Source organism: Nerophis ophidion, linkage group LG29 (genome assembly GCF_033978795.1).
Source record: "Nerophis ophidion isolate RoL-2023_Sa linkage group LG29, RoL_Noph_v1.0, whole genome shotgun sequence".
NCBI lineage: Eukaryota > Metazoa > Chordata > Actinopteri > Syngnathiformes > Syngnathidae > Nerophis > Nerophis ophidion.
Genome location: NC_084639.1, coordinates 30,141,179 through 30,161,576, shown reverse-complemented (window position 1 = coordinate 30,161,576; position 20,398 = coordinate 30,141,179). Strand labels below are relative to the sequence as shown.

The window sequence follows — 20,398 nt, the reverse complement described above, 5'->3', positions numbered from 1 at the left end:
TCATTGAATTTCAGTAAAACTAAAATAATGCTATTTGGTAAAAGTAGGAAAGAAGTGTCAAACACAAATACAAATAGACGGAATAGAAATTGAAAGAGTAAATGAAAGCAAATTTCTAGGTATAATGATTGATGATAAAATGAACTGAAAATCTCATGTAAAAAATTTACAACATAAAGTAGCAAGAAACACGGCAATAATGAATAAAACTAAACATGTTTTGGCCCAAAAATCACGTCATATTCTCTACTGCTCACTAGTGTTACATATCTGAGTTACTGTGCAGAAAAATGGGGAAATGTTGTATGTGTGATGTATCATGTTGTATGCATGTATGTGTGATGTATCATGTTGTATGTGTGATGTATCATGTTGTATGTGTGATGTATCATGTTGTATGTGTGATGTATCATGTTGTATGTGTGATGTATCATGTTGTATGCATGCATGTGTGATGAATCATGTTGTATGTGTGATGTATCATGTTGTATGCATGCATGTGTGATGTATCATGTTGTATGTGTGATGTATCATGTTGTATGTGTGATGTATCATGTTGTATGTGTGATGTATCATGTTGTATGTGTGATGTATCATGTTGTATGTGTGATGTATCATGTTGTATGCATGCATGTGTGATGAATCATGTTGTATGTGTGATGTATCATGTTGTATGCATGCATGTGTGATGAATCATGTTGTATACATGCATGTGTGATGTATCATGTTGTATGTGTGATGTATCATGTTGTATGTGTGATGTATCATGTTGTATGCATGTATGTGTGATGTATCATGTTGTATGTGTGATGTATCATGTTGTATGTGTGATGTATCATGTTGTATGCATGTATGTGTGATGTATCATGTTGTATGCATGTATGTGTGATGTATCATGTTGTATGCATGCATGTGTGATGTATCATGTTGTATGTGTGATGTATCATGTTGTATGCATGCATGTGTGATGAATCATGTTGTATGTGTGATGTATCATGTTGTATGTGTGATGTATCATGTTGTATGCATGCATGTGTGATGAATCATGTTGTATGTGTGATGTATCATGTTGTATGTGTGATGTATCATGTTGTATACATGCATGTGTGATGTATCATGTTGTATGCATGCATGTGTGATGTATCATGTTGTATGTGTGATGTATCATGTTGTATGCATGCATGTGTGATGTATCATGTTGTATGCATGCATGTGTGATGTATCATGTTGTATGCATGTATGTGTGATGTATCATGTTGTATGTGTGATGTATCATGTTGTATGCATGCATGTGTGATGTATCATGTTGTATGTGTGATGTATCATGTTGTATACATGCATGTGTGATGTATCATGTTGTATGCATGCATGTGTGATGTATCATGTTGTATGCATGTATGTGTGATGTATCATGTTGTATGTGTGATGTATCATGTTGTATGCATGCATGTGTGATGAATCATGTTGTATGTGTGATGTATCATGTTGTATGTGTGATGTATCATGTTGTATGCATGCATGTGTGATGTATCATGTTGTATGCATGCATGTGTGATGTATCATGTTGTATGTGTGATGTATCATGTTGTATGTGTGATGTATCATGTTGTATACATGCATGTGTGATGTATCATGTTGTATGCATGCATGTGTGATGTATCATGTTGTATGTGTGATGTATCATGTTGTATGTGTGATGTATCATGTTGTATGCATGCATGTGTGATGTATCATGTTGTATGCATGTATGTGTGATGTATCATGTTGTATGTGTGATGTATCATGTTGTATGCATGCATGTGTGATGTATCATGTTGTATGTGTGATGTATCATGTTGTATGTGTGATGTATCATGTTGTATACATGCATGTGTGATGTATCATGTTGTATGCATGCATGTGTGATGTATCATGTTGTATGTGTGATGTATCATGTTGTATGTGTGATGTATCATGTTGTATGTGTGATGTATCATGTTGTATACATGCATGTGTGATGTATCATGTTGTATGCATGCATGTGTGATGTATCATGTTGTATACATGCATGTGTGATGTATCATGTTGTATGTGTGATGTATCATGTTGTATACAGGCATGTGTGATGTATCATGTTGTATGCATGCATGTGTGATGTATCATGTTGTATGCTTGCATGTGTGATGTATCATGTTGTATGCATGCATGTGTGATGTGTCATGTTGTATGCATGCATGTGTGATGTATCATGTTGTATACATGCATGTGTGATGTATCATGTTGTATGCATGCATGTGTGATGTATCATGTTGTATGCATGTATGTGTGATGTATCATGTTGTATGCATGCATGTGTGATGTATCATGTTGTATGTGTGATGTATCATGTTGTATGTGTGATGTATCATGTTGTATACATGCATGTGTGATGTATCATGTTGTATGCATGCATGTGTGATGTATCATGTTGTATGTGTGATGTATCATGTTGTATACATGCATGTGTGATGTATCATGTTGTATACATGCATGTGTGATGTATCATGTTGTATGCATGCATGTGTGATGTATCATGTCGTATGCATGCATGTGTGATGTATCATGTTGTATGCATGCATGTGTGATGTATCATGTTGTATGCATGCATGTGTGATGTATCATGTTGTATGCATGCATGTGTGATGTATCATGTTATATGTGTGATGTATCATGTTGTATACATGCATGTGTGATGTATCATGTTGTATCCATGCATGTGTGATGTATCATGTATGTGTGATGTATCATGCTGTATACATGCATATGTGATGTATCATGTTGTATACATGCATGTGTGATGTATCATGTTGTATGCATGCATGTGTGATGTATCATGTTATATGTGTGATGTATCATGTGTTATCATGCATGTGTGATGTATCATGTTGTATACATGCATGTGTGATGTATCATGTATGTGTGATGTATGATGTTGTATACATGCATATGTGATGTATCAGGTTGTATACATGCATGTGTGATGTATCATGTTGTATACATGCATGTGAGATGCATCATGTTGTATGCATGCATGTGTGATGTATCATGTTGTATGCATGCATGTGTGATGTATCATGTTGTATACATGCATGTGTGATGTATCATGTTGTATGTGTGATGTATCATGTTTTATACAGGCATGTGTGATGTATCATGTTGTATGCATGCATGTGTGATGTATCATGTTGTATGCATGCATGTGTGATGTATCATGTTGTATGCATAGATGTGTGATGTATCATGTTGTATGCATACATGTGAGATGTATCATGTTGTATGCATGCATGTGTGATGTATCATGTTGTATCCATGCATGTGTGATGTATCATGTATGTGTGATGTATCATGTTGTATACATGCATATGTGATGTATCATGTTGTATCCATGCATGTGTGATGTATCATGTTGTATACATGCATGTGTGATGTATCATGTTGTATCCATGCATGTGTGATGTATCATGTATGTGTGATGTATCATGTTGTATACATGCATATGTGATGTATCATGTTGTATACACGCATGTGTGATGTATCATGTTGTATGCATGCATGTGTGATGTATCATGTTATATGTGTGATATATCATGTTGTATACATGCATGTGTGATGTATCATGTTGTATACATGAATGTGTGATGTATCATGTATGTGTGATGTATCATGTTGTATACATGCATGTGTGATGTATCATGTTGTATACATGCATGTGATGTATCATGTTGTATGTGTGATGTATCATGTTGTATACATGCATGTGTGATGTATCATGTTGTATGTGTGATGTATCATGTTGTATACATAAATGTGTGATGTATCATGTTGTATCCATGCATGTGTGATGTATCATGTATGTGTGATGTATCAAGTTGTATACATGCATATGTGATGTATCATGTTGTATACATGCATGTGTGATGTATCATGTTGTATACATGCATGTGTGATGTATCATGTTGTATGCATGCATGTGTGATGTATCATGCTGTATGCATGCATGTGAGATGTATCATGTTGTATGTGTGATGTATCATGTTGTATGCATGTATGTGTGATGTATCATGTTGTATGCATGCATGTGTGATGTATCATGTTGTATGCATGCATGTGTGATGTATCATGTTGTATGTGTGATGTATCATGTTGTATGCATGCATGTGTGATGTATCATGTTGTATGTGTGATGTATCATGTTGTATACATAAATGTGTGATGTATCATGTTGTATCCATGCATGTGTGATGTATCATGTATGTGTGATGTATCAAGTTGTATACATGCATATGTGATGTATCATGTTGTATACATGCATGTGTGATGTATCATGTTGTATACATGCATGTGTGATGTATCATGTTGTATGCATGCATGTGTGATGTATCATGTTGTATGCATGCATGTGAGATGTATCATGTTGTATGTGTGATGTATCATGTTGTATGGATGTATGTGTGATGTATCATGTTGTATGCATGCATGTGTGATGTATAATGTTGTATGCATGCATGTGTGATGTATAATGTTGTATGCATGCATGTGTGATGTATCATGTTGTATGCATGCATGTGTGATGTATCATGTTGTATGTGTGATGTATCATGTTGTATGCATGCATGTGTGATGTATCATGTTGTATGTGTGATGTATCATGTTGTATACATAAATGTGTGATGTATCATGTTGTATCCATGCATGTGTGATGTATCATGTATGTGTGATGTATCAAGTTGTATACATGCATATGTGATGTATCATGTTGTATACATGCATGTGTGATGTATCATGTTGTATACATGCATGTGTGATGTATCATGTTGTATGCATGCATGTGTGATGTATCATGTTGTATGCATGCATGTGAGATGTATCATGTTGTATGTGTGATGTATCATGTTGTATGCATGTATGTGTGATGTATCATGTTGTATGCATGCATGTGTGATGTATAATGTTGTATGCATGCATGTGTGATGTATCATGTTGTATGCATGCATGTGTGATGTATCATGTTGTATGCATGCATGTGTGATGTATCATGTTGTATGCATGAATGTGTGATGTATCATGTTGTATGCATGCATGTGTGATGTATCATGTTATATGTGTGATGTATCATGTTATATGTGTGATGTATCATGTTGTATACATGCATGTGTGATGTATCATGTTGTATGCATGTATGTGTGATGTATCATGTTGTATGTGTGATGTATCATGTTGTATGTGTGATGTATCATGTTGTATGTGTGATGTATCATGTTGTATGTGTGATGTATCATGTTGTATGCATGCATGTGTGATGAATCATGTTGTATGTGTGATGTATCATGTTGTATGCATGCATGTGTGATGTATCATGTTGTATGTGTGATGTATCATGTTGTATGTGTGATGTATCATGTTGTATGTGTGATGTATCATGTTGTATGTGTGATGTATCATGTTGTATGTGTGATGTATCATGTTGTATGCATGCATGTGTGATGAATCATGTTGTATGTGTGATGTATCATGTTGTATGCATGCATGTGTGATGAATCATGTTGTATACATGCATGTGTGATGTATCATGTTGTATGTGTGATGTATCATGTTGTATGTGTGATGTATCATGTTGTATGCATGTATGTGTGATGTATCATGTTGTATGTGTGATGTATCATGTTGTATGTGTGATGTATCATGTTGTATGCATGTATGTGTGATGTATCATGTTGTATGCATGTATGTGTGATGTATCATGTTGTATGCATGCATGTGTGATGTATCATGTTGTATGTGTGATGTATCATGTTGTATGCATGCATGTGTGATGAATCATGTTGTATGTGTGATGTATCATGTTGTATGTGTGATGTATCATGTTGTATGCATGCATGTGTGATGAATCATGTTGTATGTGTGATGTATCATGTTGTATGTGTGATGTATCATGTTGTATACATGCATGTGTGATGTATCATGTTGTATGCATGCATGTGTGATGTATCATGTTGTATGTGTGATGTATCATGTTGTATGCATGCATGTGTGATGTATCATGTTGTATGCATGCATGTGTGATGTATCATGTTGTATGCATGTATGTGTGATGTATCATGTTGTATGTGTGATGTATCATGTTGTATGCATGCATGTGTGATGTATCATGTTGTATGTGTGATGTATCATGTTGTATACATGCATGTGTGATGTATCATGTTGTATGCATGCATGTGTGATGTATCATGTTGTATGCATGTATGTGTGATGTATCATGTTGTATGTGTGATGTATCATGTTGTATGCATGCATGTGTGATGAATCATGTTGTATGTGTGATGTATCATGTTGTATGTGTGATGTATCATGTTGTATGCATGCATGTGTGATGTATCATGTTGTATGCATGCATGTGTGATGTATCATGTTGTATGTGTGATGTATCATGTTGTATGTGTGATGTATCATGTTGTATACATGCATGTGTGATGTATCATGTTGTATGCATGCATGTGTGATGTATCATGTTGTATGTGTGATGTATCATGTTGTATGTGTGATGTATCATGTTGTATGCATGCATGTGTGATGTATCATGTTGTATGCATGTATGTGTGATGTATCATGTTGTATGTGTGATGTATCATGTTGTATGCATGCATGTGTGATGTATCATGTTGTATGTGTGATGTATCATGTTGTATGTGTGATGTATCATGTTGTATACATGCATGTGTGATGTATCATGTTGTATGCATGCATGTGTGATGTATCATGTTGTATGTGTGATGTATCATGTTGTATGTGTGATGTATCATGTTGTATGTGTGATGTATCATGTTGTATACATGCATGTGTGATGTATCATGTTGTATGCATGCATGTGTGATGTATCATGTTGTATACATGCATGTGTGATGTATCATGTTGTATGTGTGATGTATCATGTTGTATACAGGCATGTGTGATGTATCATGTTGTATGCATGCATGTGTGATGTATCATGTTGTATGCTTGCATGTGTGATGTATCATGTTGTATGCATGCATGTGTGATGTGTCATGTTGTATGCATGCATGTGTGATGTATCATGTTGTATACATGCATGTGTGATGTATCATGTTGTATGCATGCATGTGTGATGTATCATGTTGTATGCATGTATGTGTGATGTATCATGTTGTATGCATGCATGTGTGATGTATCATGTTGTATGTGTGATGTATCATGTTGTATGTGTGATGTATCATGTTGTATACATGCATGTGTGATGTATCATGTTGTATGCATGCATGTGTGATGTATCATGTTGTATGTGTGATGTATCATGTTGTATACATGCATGTGTGATGTATCATGTTGTATACATGCATGTGTGATGTATCATGTTGTATGCATGCATGTGTGATGTATCATGTCGTATGCATGCATGTGTGATGTATCATGTTGTATGCATGCATGTGTGATGTATCATGTTGTATGCATGCATGTGTGATGTATCATGTTGTATGCATGCATGTGTGATGTATCATGTTATATGTGTGATGTATCATGTTGTATACATGCATGTGTGATGTATCATGTTGTATCCATGCATGTGTGATGTATCATGTATGTGTGATGTATCATGCTGTATACATGCATATGTGATGTATCATGTTGTATACATGCATGTGTGATGTATCATGTTGTATGCATGCATGTGTGATGTATCATGTTATATGTGTGATGTATCATGTGTTATCATGCATGTGTGATGTATCATGTTGTATACATGCATGTGTGATGTATCATGTATGTGTGATGTATGATGTTGTATACATGCATATGTGATGTATCAGGTTGTATACATGCATGTGTGATGTATCATGTTGTATACATGCATGTGAGATGCATCATGTTGTATGCATGCATGTGTGATGTATCATGTTGTATGCATGCATGTGTGATGTATCATGTTGTATACATGCATGTGTGATGTATCATGTTGTATGTGTGATGTATCATGTTTTATACAGGCATGTGTGATGTATCATGTTGTATGCATGCATGTGTGATGTATCATGTTGTATGCATGCATGTGTGATGTATCATGTTGTATGCATAGATGTGTGATGTATCATGTTGTATGCATACATGTGAGATGTATCATGTTGTATGCATGCATGTGTGATGTATCATGTTGTATCCATGCATGTGTGATGTATCATGTATGTGTGATGTATCATGTTGTATACATGCATATGTGATGTATCATGTTGTATCCATGCATGTGTGATGTATCATGTTGTATACATGCATGTGTGATGTATCATGTTGTATCCATGCATGTGTGATGTATCATGTATGTGTGATGTATCATGTTGTATACATGCATATGTGATGTATCATGTTGTATACACGCATGTGTGATGTATCATGTTGTATGCATGCATGTGTGATGTATCATGTTATATGTGTGATATATCATGTTGTATACATGCATGTGTGATGTATCATGTTGTATACATGAATGTGTGATGTATCATGTATGTGTGATGTATCATGTTGTATACATGCATGTGTGATGTATCATGTTGTATACATGCATGTGATGTATCATGTTGTATGTGTGATGTATCATGTTGTATACATGCATGTGTGATGTATCATGTTGTATGTGTGATGTATCATGTTGTATACATAAATGTGTGATGTATCATGTTGTATCCATGCATGTGTGATGTATCATGTATGTGTGATGTATCAAGTTGTATACATGCATATGTGATGTATCATGTTGTATACATGCATGTGTGATGTATCATGTTGTATACATGCATGTGTGATGTATCATGTTGTATGCATGCATGTGTGATGTATCATGCTGTATGCATGCATGTGAGATGTATCATGTTGTATGTGTGATGTATCATGTTGTATGCATGTATGTGTGATGTATCATGTTGTATGCATGCATGTGTGATGTATCATGTTGTATGCATGCATGTGTGATGTATCATGTTGTATGTGTGATGTATCATGTTGTATGCATGCATGTGTGATGTATCATGTTGTATGTGTGATGTATCATGTTGTATACATAAATGTGTGATGTATCATGTTGTATCCATGCATGTGTGATGTATCATGTATGTGTGATGTATCAAGTTGTATACATGCATATGTGATGTATCATGTTGTATACATGCATGTGTGATGTATCATGTTGTATACATGCATGTGTGATGTATCATGTTGTATGCATGCATGTGTGATGTATCATGTTGTATGCATGCATGTGAGATGTATCATGTTGTATGTGTGATGTATCATGTTGTATGGATGTATGTGTGATGTATCATGTTGTATGCATGCATGTGTGATGTATAATGTTGTATGCATGCATGTGTGATGTATAATGTTGTATGCATGCATGTGTGATGTATCATGTTGTATGCATGCATGTGTGATGTATCATGTTGTATGTGTGATGTATCATGTTGTATGCATGCATGTGTGATGTATCATGTTGTATGTGTGATGTATCATGTTGTATACATAAATGTGTGATGTATCATGTTGTATCCATGCATGTGTGATGTATCATGTATGTGTGATGTATCAAGTTGTATACATGCATATGTGATGTATCATGTTGTATACATGCATGTGTGATGTATCATGTTGTATACATGCATGTGTGATGTATCATGTTGTATGCATGCATGTGTGATGTATCATGTTGTATGCATGCATGTGAGATGTATCATGTTGTATGTGTGATGTATCATGTTGTATGCATGTATGTGTGATGTATCATGTTGTATGCATGCATGTGTGATGTATAATGTTGTATGCATGCATGTGTGATGTATCATGTTGTATGCATGCATGTGTGATGTATCATGTTGTATGCATGCATGTGTGATGTATCATGTTGTATGCATGAATGTGTGATGTATCATGTTGTATGCATGCATGTGTGATGTATCATGTTATATGTGTGATGTATCATGTTATATGTGTGATGTATCATGTTGTATACATGCATGTGTGATGTATCATGTTGTATCCATGCATGTGTGATGTATCATGTATGTGTGATGTATCATGTTGTATCCATGCATGTGTGATGTATCATGTATGTGTGATGTATCATGTTGTATCCATGCATGTGTGATGTATCATGTATGTGTGATGTATCATGTTGTATCCATGCATGTGTGATGTATCATGTATGTGTGATGTATCATGTTGTATACATGCATATGTGATGTATCATGTTGTATACATGCATGTGTGATGTATCATGTTGTATGCATGCATGTGTGATGTATCAAGTTGTATGCATGCATGTGTGATGTATCATGTTATATGTGTGATGTATCATGTTGTATACATGCATGAGTGATGTATCATGTTGTATACATGCATGTGTGATGTATCATGTATGTGTGATGTATGATGTTGTATACATGCATATGTGATGTATCATGTTGTATACATGCATGTGTGATGTATCATGTTGTATACATGCATGTGAGATGTATTATGTTGTATACATGCATGTGTGATGTATCATGTTGTATGCATGCATGTGTGATGTATCATGTTGTATACATGCATGTGTGATGTATCATGTTGTATGTGTGATGTATCATGTTGTATACAGGCATGTGTGATGTATCATGTTGTATACATGCATGTGTGATATATCATGTTGTATGCTTGCATGTGTGATGTATCATGTTGTATGCATGCATGTGTGATGTATCATGTTGTATGTGTGATGTATCATGTTGTATACATGCATGTGTGATGTATCATGTTGTATACATGCATGTGTGATGTATCATGTTGTATGCATGCATGTGTGATGTATCATGTTGTATGTGTGATGTATCATGTTGTATACATGCATGTGTGATGTATCATGTTGTATACATGCATGTGTGATGTATCATGTTGTATGCATGCATGTGTGATGTATCATGTCGTATGCATGCATGTGTGATGTATCATGTTGTATGCATGCATGTGTGATGTATCATGTTGTATGCATGCGTGTGTGATGTATCATGTTGTATGCATGCATGTGTGATGTATCATGTTGTATGCATGCATGTGTGATGTATCATGTTATATGTGTGATGTATCATGTTGTATACATGCATGTGTGATGTATCATGTTGTATCCATGCATGTGTGATGTATCATGTATGTGTGATGTATCATGCTGTATACATGCATATGTGATGTATCATGTTGTATACATGCATGTGTGATGTATCATGTTGTATGCATGCATGTGTGATGTATCATGTTGTATCCATGCATGTGTGATGTATCATGTTGTATACATGCATGTGTGATGTATCAAGTTGTATCCATGCATGTGTGATGTATCATGTATGTGTGATGTATCATGTTGTATACATGCATATGTGATGTATCATGTTGTATACACGCATGTGTGATGTATCATGTTGTATGCATGCATGTGTGATGTATCATGTTGTATCCATGCATGTGTGATGTATCATGTATGTGTGATGTATCATGTTGTATACATGCATATGTGATGTATCATGTTGTATACACGCATGTGTGATGTATCATGTTGTATGCATGCATGTGTGATGTATCATGTTGTATGCATGCATGTGTGATGTATCATGTTATATGTGTGATGTAGCATGTTGTATACATGCATGTGTGATGTATCATGTTGTATACATGCATGTGTGATGTATCATGTATGTGTGATGTATCATGTTGTATACATGCATGTGTGATGTATCATGTTGTATACATGCATGTGATGTATCATGTTGTATGTGTGATGTATCACGTTGTATACATGCATGTGTGATGTATCATGTTGAATGTGTGATGTATCATGTTATATGCATGCATGTGTGATGTATCATGTTGTATGCATGCATGTGTGATGTATCATGTTGTATGCATGCATGTGAGATGTATCATGTTGTATGTGTGATGTATCATGTTGTATGCATGTATGTGTGATGTATCATGTTGTATGCATGCATGTGTGATGTATCATGTTGTATGCATGCATGTGTGATGTATAATGTTGTATGCATGCATGTGTGATGTATCATGTTGTATGCATGCATGTGTGATGTATCATGTTGTATGTGTGATGTATCATGTTGTATGCATGCATGTGTGATGTATCATGTTGTATGTGTGATGTATCATGTTGTATACATAAATGTGTGATGTATCATGTTGTATCCATGCATGTGTGATGTATCATGTATGTGTGATGTATCAAGTTGTATACATGCATATGTGATGTATCATGTTGTATACATGCATGTGTGATGTATCATGTTGTATACATGCATGTGTGATGTATCATGTTGTATGCATGCATGTGTGATGTATCATGTTGTATGCATGCAAGTGAGATGTATCATGTTGTATGTGTGATGTATCATGTTGTATGCATGTATGTGTGATGTATCATGTATGTGTGATGTATCATGTTGTATGCATGCATGTGTGATGTATCATGTTGTATACATGCATGTGTGATGTATCATGTTGTATGCATGCATGTGTGATGTATCATGTTGTATGCATGCAAGTGAGATGTATCATGTTGTATGTGTGATGTATCATGTTGTATCCATGCATGTGTGATGTATCATGTATGTGTGATGTATCATGTTGTATGCATGCATGTGTGATGTATCATGTTGTATGCATGTATGTGTGATGTATCATGTTGTATGCATGCATGTGTGATGTATAATGTTGTATGCATGCATGTGTGATGTATCATGTTGTATGCATGCATGTGTGATGTATCATGTTGTATGCATGCATGTGTGATGTATCATGTTGTATGCATGAATGTGTGATGTATCATGTTGTATGCATGCATGTGTGATGTATCATGTTATATGTGTGATGTATCATGTTATATGTGTGATGTATCATGTTGTATACATGCATGTGTGATGTATCATGTTGTATCCATGCATGTGTGATGTATCATGTATGTGTGATGTATCATGTTGTATCCATGCATGTGTGATGTATCATGTATGTGTGATGTATCATGTTGTATCCATGCATGTGTGATGTATCATGTATGTGTGATGTATCATGTTGTATCCATGCATGTGTGATGTATCATGTATGTGTGATGTATCATGTTGTATACATGCATATGTGATGTATCATGTTGTATACATGCATGTGTGATGTATCATGTTGTATGCATGCATGTGTGATGTATCAAGTTGTATGCATGCATGTGTGATGTATCATGTTATATGTGTGATGTATCATGTTGTATACATGCATGAGTGATGTATCATGTTGTATACATGCATGTGTGATGTATCATGTATGTGTGATGTATGATGTTGTATGCATGCATATGTGATGTATCATGTTGTATACATGCATGTGTGATGTATCATGTTGTATACATGCATGTGAGATGTATTATGTTGTATACATGCATGTGTGATGTATCATGTTGTATGCATGCATGTGTGATGTATCATGTTGTATACATGCATGTGTGATGTATCATGTTGTATGTGTGATGTATCATGTTGTATACAGGCATGTGTGATGTATCATGTTGTATACATGCATGTGTGATATATCATGTTGTATGCTTGCATGTGTGATGTATCATGTTGTATGCATGCATGTGTGATGTATCATGTTGTATGTGTGATGTATCATGTTGTATACATGCATGTGTGATGTATCATGTTGTATACATGCATGTGTGATGTATCATGTTGTATGCATGCATGTGTGATGTATCATGTTGTATGTGTGATGTATCAAGTTGTATACATGCATGTGTGATGTATCATGTTGTATACATGCATGTGTGATGTATCATGTTGTATGCATGCATGTGTGATGTATCATGTCGTATGCATGCATGTGTGATGTATCATGTTGTATGCATGCATGTGTGATGTATCATGTTGTATGCATGCAAGTGTGATGTATCATGTTGTATGCATGCATGTGTGATGTATCATGTTGTATGCATGCATGTGTGATGTATCATGTTATATGTGTGATGTATCATGTTGTATACATGCATGTGTGATGTATCATGTTGTATCCATGCATGTGTGATGTATCATGTATGTGTGATGTATCATGCTGTATACATGCATATGTGATGTATCATGTTGTATACATGCATGTGTGATGTATCATGTTGTATGCATGCATGTGTGATGTATCATGTTGTATCCATGCATGTGTGATGTATCATGTTGTATACATGCATGTGTGATGTATCAAGTTGTATCCATGCATGTGTGATGTATCATGTATGTGTGATGTATCATGTTGTATACATGCATATGTGATGTATCATGTTGTATACACGCATGTGTGATGTATCATGTTGTATGCATGCATGTGTGATGTATCATGTTGTATCCATGCATGTGTGATGTATCATGTATGTGTGATGTATCATGTTGTATACATGCATATGTGATGTATCATGTTGTATACACGCATGTGTGATGTATCATGTTGTATGCATGCATGTGTGATGTATCATGTTGTATGCATGCATGTGTGATGTATCATGTTATATGTGTGATGTAGCATGTTGTATACATGCATGTGTGATGTATCATGTTGTATACATGCATGTGTGATGTATCATGTATGTGTGATGTATCATGTTGTATACATGCATGTGTGATGTATCATGTTGTATACATGCATGTGATGTATCATGTTGTATGTGTGATGTATCACGTTGTATACATGCATGTGTGATGTATCATGTTGAATGTGTGATGTATCATGTTATATGCATGCATGTGTGATGTATCATGTTGTATGTGTGATGTATCATGTTGTATACATAAATGTGTGATGTATCGTGTTGTATCAATGCATGTGTGATGTATCATGTATGTGTGATGTATCATGTTGTATACATGCATATGTGATGTATCATGTTGTATACATGCATGTGTGATGTATCATGTTGTATGCATGCATGTGTGATGTATCATGTTGTATGCATGCATGTGTGATGTATCATGTTGTATGCATGCATGTGTGATGTATCATGTTGTATGCATGCATGTGTGATGTTTCATGTTGTATGCATGCATGTGTGATGTATCATGTTGTATGCATGCATGTGTGATGTATCATGTTGTATGTGTGATGTATCATGTTGTATACATGCATGTGTGATGTATCATGTTGTATGCATGCATGTGTGATGTATCATGTTGTATGTGTGATGTATCATGTTGTATACATGCATGTGTGATGTATCATGTTGTATGCATGCATGTGTGATGTATCATGTTGTATACATGCATGTGTGATGTATCACGTTGTATGTGTGATGTTCCATGTTGTATACATGCATGTGTGATGTATCATGTTGTATACATGCATGTGTGATGTATCATGTTGTATACATGCATGTGTGATGTATCATGTTGTATGTGTGATGTATCATGTTGTATACATGCATGTGTGATGTATCATGTTGTATACATGCATGTGAGATGTATCATGTTGTATACATGCATGTGAGATGTATCATGTTGTATGCATGCATGTGTGATGTATCATGATGTATGCATGCATGTGTGATGTATCATGTTGTATACATGCATGTGTGATGTATCATGTTGTATGCTTGCATTTGTGATGTATCATGTTGTATGCATGCATGTGTGATGTATCATGTTGTATGCATGCATGTGTGATGTATCATGTTGTATGCATGCATGTGTGATGTATCATGTTGTATGCTTGCATGTGTGATGTATCATGTTGTATGGTTGCATGTGTGATGTATCATGTTGTATGCATGCATGTGTGATGTATCATGTTGTATGCATACATGTGTGATGTATCATGTTGTATGCTTGCATGTGTGATGTATCATGTTGTATGCTTGCTTGTGTGATGTATCATGTTGTATGTGTGATGTATCATGTTGTATGCATGCATGTGTGATGTATCATGTTGTATGTGTGATGTATCATGTTGTATGCATGCATGTGTGATGTATCATGTTGTATACATGCATGTGTGATGTATCATGTTGTATGCATGCATGTGTGATGTATCATGTTGTATGCATGCATTTGTGATGTATCATGTTGTATGCTTGCATGTGTGATGTATCATGTTGTATGCATGCATGTGTGATGTATCATGTTGTATGCATGTATGTGTGATGTATCATGTTGTATGCATGCATGTGTGATGTATCATGTTGTATGTGTGATGTATCATGTTGTATGTGTGATGTATCATGTTGTATACATGCATGTGTGATGTATCATGTTGTATGCATGCATGTGTGATGTATCATGTTGTATGTGTGATGTATCATGTTGTATACATGCATGTGTGATGTATCATGTTGTATACATGCATGTGTGATGTATCATGTTGTATGCATGCATGTGTGATGTATCATGTCGTATGCATGCATGTGTGATGTATCATGTTGTATGCATGCATGTGTGATGTATCATGTTGTATGCATGCATGTGTGATGTATCATGTTGTATGCATGCATGTGTGATGTATCATGTTATATGTGTGATGTATCATGTTGTATACATGCATGTGTGATGTATCATGTTGTATCCATGCATGTGTGATGTATCATGTATGTGTGATGTATCATGCTGTATACATGCATATGTGATGTATCATGTTGTATACATGCATGTGTGATGTATCATGTTGTATGCATGCATGTGTGATGTATCATGTTATATGTGTGATGTATCATGTGTTATCATGCATGTGTGATGTATCATGTTGTATACATGCATGTGTGATGTATCATGTATGTGTGATGTATGATGTTGTATACATGCATATGTGATGTATCAGGTTGTATACATGCATGTGTGATGTATCATGTTGTATACATGCATGTGAGATGCATCATGTTGTATGCATGCATGTGTGATGTATCATGTTGTATGCATGCATGTGTGATGTATCATGTTGTATACATGCATGTGTGATGTATCATGTTGTATGTGTGATGTATCATGTTTTATACAGGCATGTGTGATGTATCATGTTGTATGCATGCATGTGTGATGTATCATGTTGTATGCATGCATGTGTGATGTATCATGTTGTATGCATAGATGTGTGATGTATCATGTTGTATGCATACATGTGAGATGTATCATGTTGTATGCATGCATGTGTGATGTATCATGTTGTATCCATGCATGTGTGATGTATCATGTATGTGTGATGTATCATGTTGTATACATGCATATGTGATGTATCATGTTGTATCCATGCATGTGTGATGTATCATGTTGTATACATGCATGTGTGATGTATCATGTTGTATCCATGCATGTGTGATGTATCATGTATGTGTGATGTATCATGTTGTATACATGCATATGTGATGTATCATGTTGTATACACGCATGTGTGATGTATCATGTTGTATGCATGCATGTGTGATGTATCATGTTATATGTGTGATATATCATGTTGTATACATGCATGTGTGATGTATCATGTTGTATACATGAATGTGTGATGTATCATGTATGTGTGATGTATCATGTTGTATACATGCATGTGTGATGTATCATGTTGTATACATGCATGTGATGTATCATGTTGTATGTGTGATGTATCATGTTGTATACATGCATGTGTGATGTATCATGTTGTATGTGTGATGTATCATGTTGTATACATAAATGTGTGATGTATCATGTTGTATCCATGCATGTGTGATGTATCATGTATGTGTGATGTATCAAGTTGTATACATGCATATGTGATGTATCATGTTGTATACATGCATGTGTGATGTATCATGTTGTATACATGCATGTGTGATGTATCATGTTGTATGCATGCATGTGTGATGTATCATGCTGTATGCATGCATGTGAGATGTATCATGTTGTATGTGTGATGTATCATGTTGTATGCATGTATGTGTGATGTATCATGTTGTATGCATGCATGTGTGATGTATCATGTTGTATGCATGCATGTGTGATGTATCATGTTGTATGTGTGATGTATCATGTTGTATGCATGCATGTGTGATGTATCATGTTGTATGTGTGATGTATCATGTTGTATACATAAATGTGTGATGTATCATGTTGTATCCATGCATGTGTGATGTATCATGTATGTGTGATGTATCAAGTTGTATACATGCATATGTGATGTATCATGTTGTATACATGCATGTGTGATGTATCATGTTGTATACATGCATGTGTGATGTATCATGTTGTATGCATGCATGTGTGATGTATCATGTTGTATGCATGCATGTGAGATGTATCATGTTGTATGTGTGATGTATCATGTTGTATGGATGTATGTGTGATGTATCATGTTGTATGCATGCATGTGTGATGTATAATGTTGTATGCATGCATGTGTGATGTATAATGTTGTATGCATGCATGTGTGATGTATCATGTTGTATGCATGCATGTGTGATGTATCATGTTGTATGTGTGATGTATCATGTTGTATGCATGCATGTGTGATGTATCATGTTGTATGTGTGATGTATCATGTTGTATACATAAATGTGTGATGTATCATGTTGTATCCATGCATGTGTGATGTATCATGTATGTGTGATGTATCAAGTTGTATACATGCATATGTGATGTATCATGTTGTATACATGCATGTGTGATGTATCATGTTGTATACATGCATGTGTGATGTATCATGTTGTATGCATGCATGTGTGATGTATCATGTTGTATGCATGCATGTGAGATGTATCATGTTGTATGTGTGATGTATCATGTTGTATGCATGTATGTGTGATGTATCATGTTGTATGCATGCATGTGTGATGTATAATGTTGTATGCATGCATGTGTGATGTATCATGTTGTATGCATGCATGTGTGATGTATCATGTTGTATGCATGCATGTGTGATGTATCATGTTGTATGCATGAATGTGTGATGTATCATGTTGTATGCATGCATGTGTGATGTATCATGTTATATGTGTGATGTATCATGTTATATGTGTGATGTATCATGTTGTATACATGCATGTGTGATGTATCATGTTGTATCCATGCATGTGTGATGTATCATGTATGTGTGATGTATCATGTTGTATCCATGCATGTGTGATGTATCATGTATGTGTGATGTATCATGTTGTATCCATGCATGTGTGATGTATCATGTATGTGTGATGTATCATGTTGTATCCATGCATGTGTGATGTATCATGTATGTGTGATGTATCATGTTGTATACATGCATATGTGATGTATCATGTTGTATACATGCATGTGTGATGTATCATGTTGTATGCATGCATGTGTGATGTATCAAGTTGTATGCATGCATGTGTGATGTATCATGTTATATGTGTGATGTATCATGTTGTATACATGCATGAGTGATGTATCATGTTGTATACATGCATGTGTGATGTATCATGTATGTGTGATGTATGATGTTGTATACATGCATATGTGATGTATCATGTTGTATACATGCATGTGTGATGTATCATGTTGTATACATGCATGTGAGATGTATTATGTTGTATACATGCATGTGTGATGTATCATGTTGTATGCATGCATGTGTGATGTATCATGTTGTATACATGCATGTGTGATGTATCATGTTGTATGTGTGATGTATCATGTTGTATACAGGCATGTGTGATGTATCATGTTGTATACATGCATGTGTGATATATCATGTTGTATGCTTGCATGTGTGATGTATCATGTTGTATGCATGCATGTGTGATGTATCATGTTGTATGTGTGATGTATCATGTTGTATACATGCATGTGTGATGTATCATGTTGTATACATGCATGTGTGATGTATCATGTTGTATGCATGCATGTGTGATGTATCATGTTGTATGTGTGATGTATCATGTTGTATACATGCATGTGTGATGTATCATGTTGTATACATGCATGTGTGATGTATCATGTTGTATGCATGCATGTGTGATGTATCATGTCGTATGCATGCATGTGTGATGTATCATGTTGTATGCATGCATGTGTGATGTATCATGTTGTATGCATGCGTGTGTGATGTATCATGTTGTATGCATGCATGTGTGATGTATCATGTTGTATGCATGCATGTGTGATGTATCATGTTATATGTGTGATGTATCATGTTGTATACATGCATGTGTGATGTATCATGTTGTATCCATGCATGTGTGATGTATCATGTATGTGTGATGTATCATGCTGTATACATGCATATGTGATGTATCATGTTGTATACATGCATGTGTGATGTATCATGTTGTATGCATGCATGTGTGATGTATCATGTTGTATCCATGCATGTGTGATGTATCATGTTGTATACATGC

The 20,398-nt window shown here is 35.2% G+C and overlaps 1 protein-coding gene across 2 annotated transcripts in view; it reads right to left on the bottom strand.

Moving 5' to 3' along the window:
• Positions 1-20,398, bottom strand: part of LOC133546179 (gastrula zinc finger protein XlCGF57.1-like) — a 123,143-nt gene that overhangs the window by 2,468 nt on the left and 100,277 nt on the right. The gene's annotated exons all lie outside the window — the stretch shown is intronic.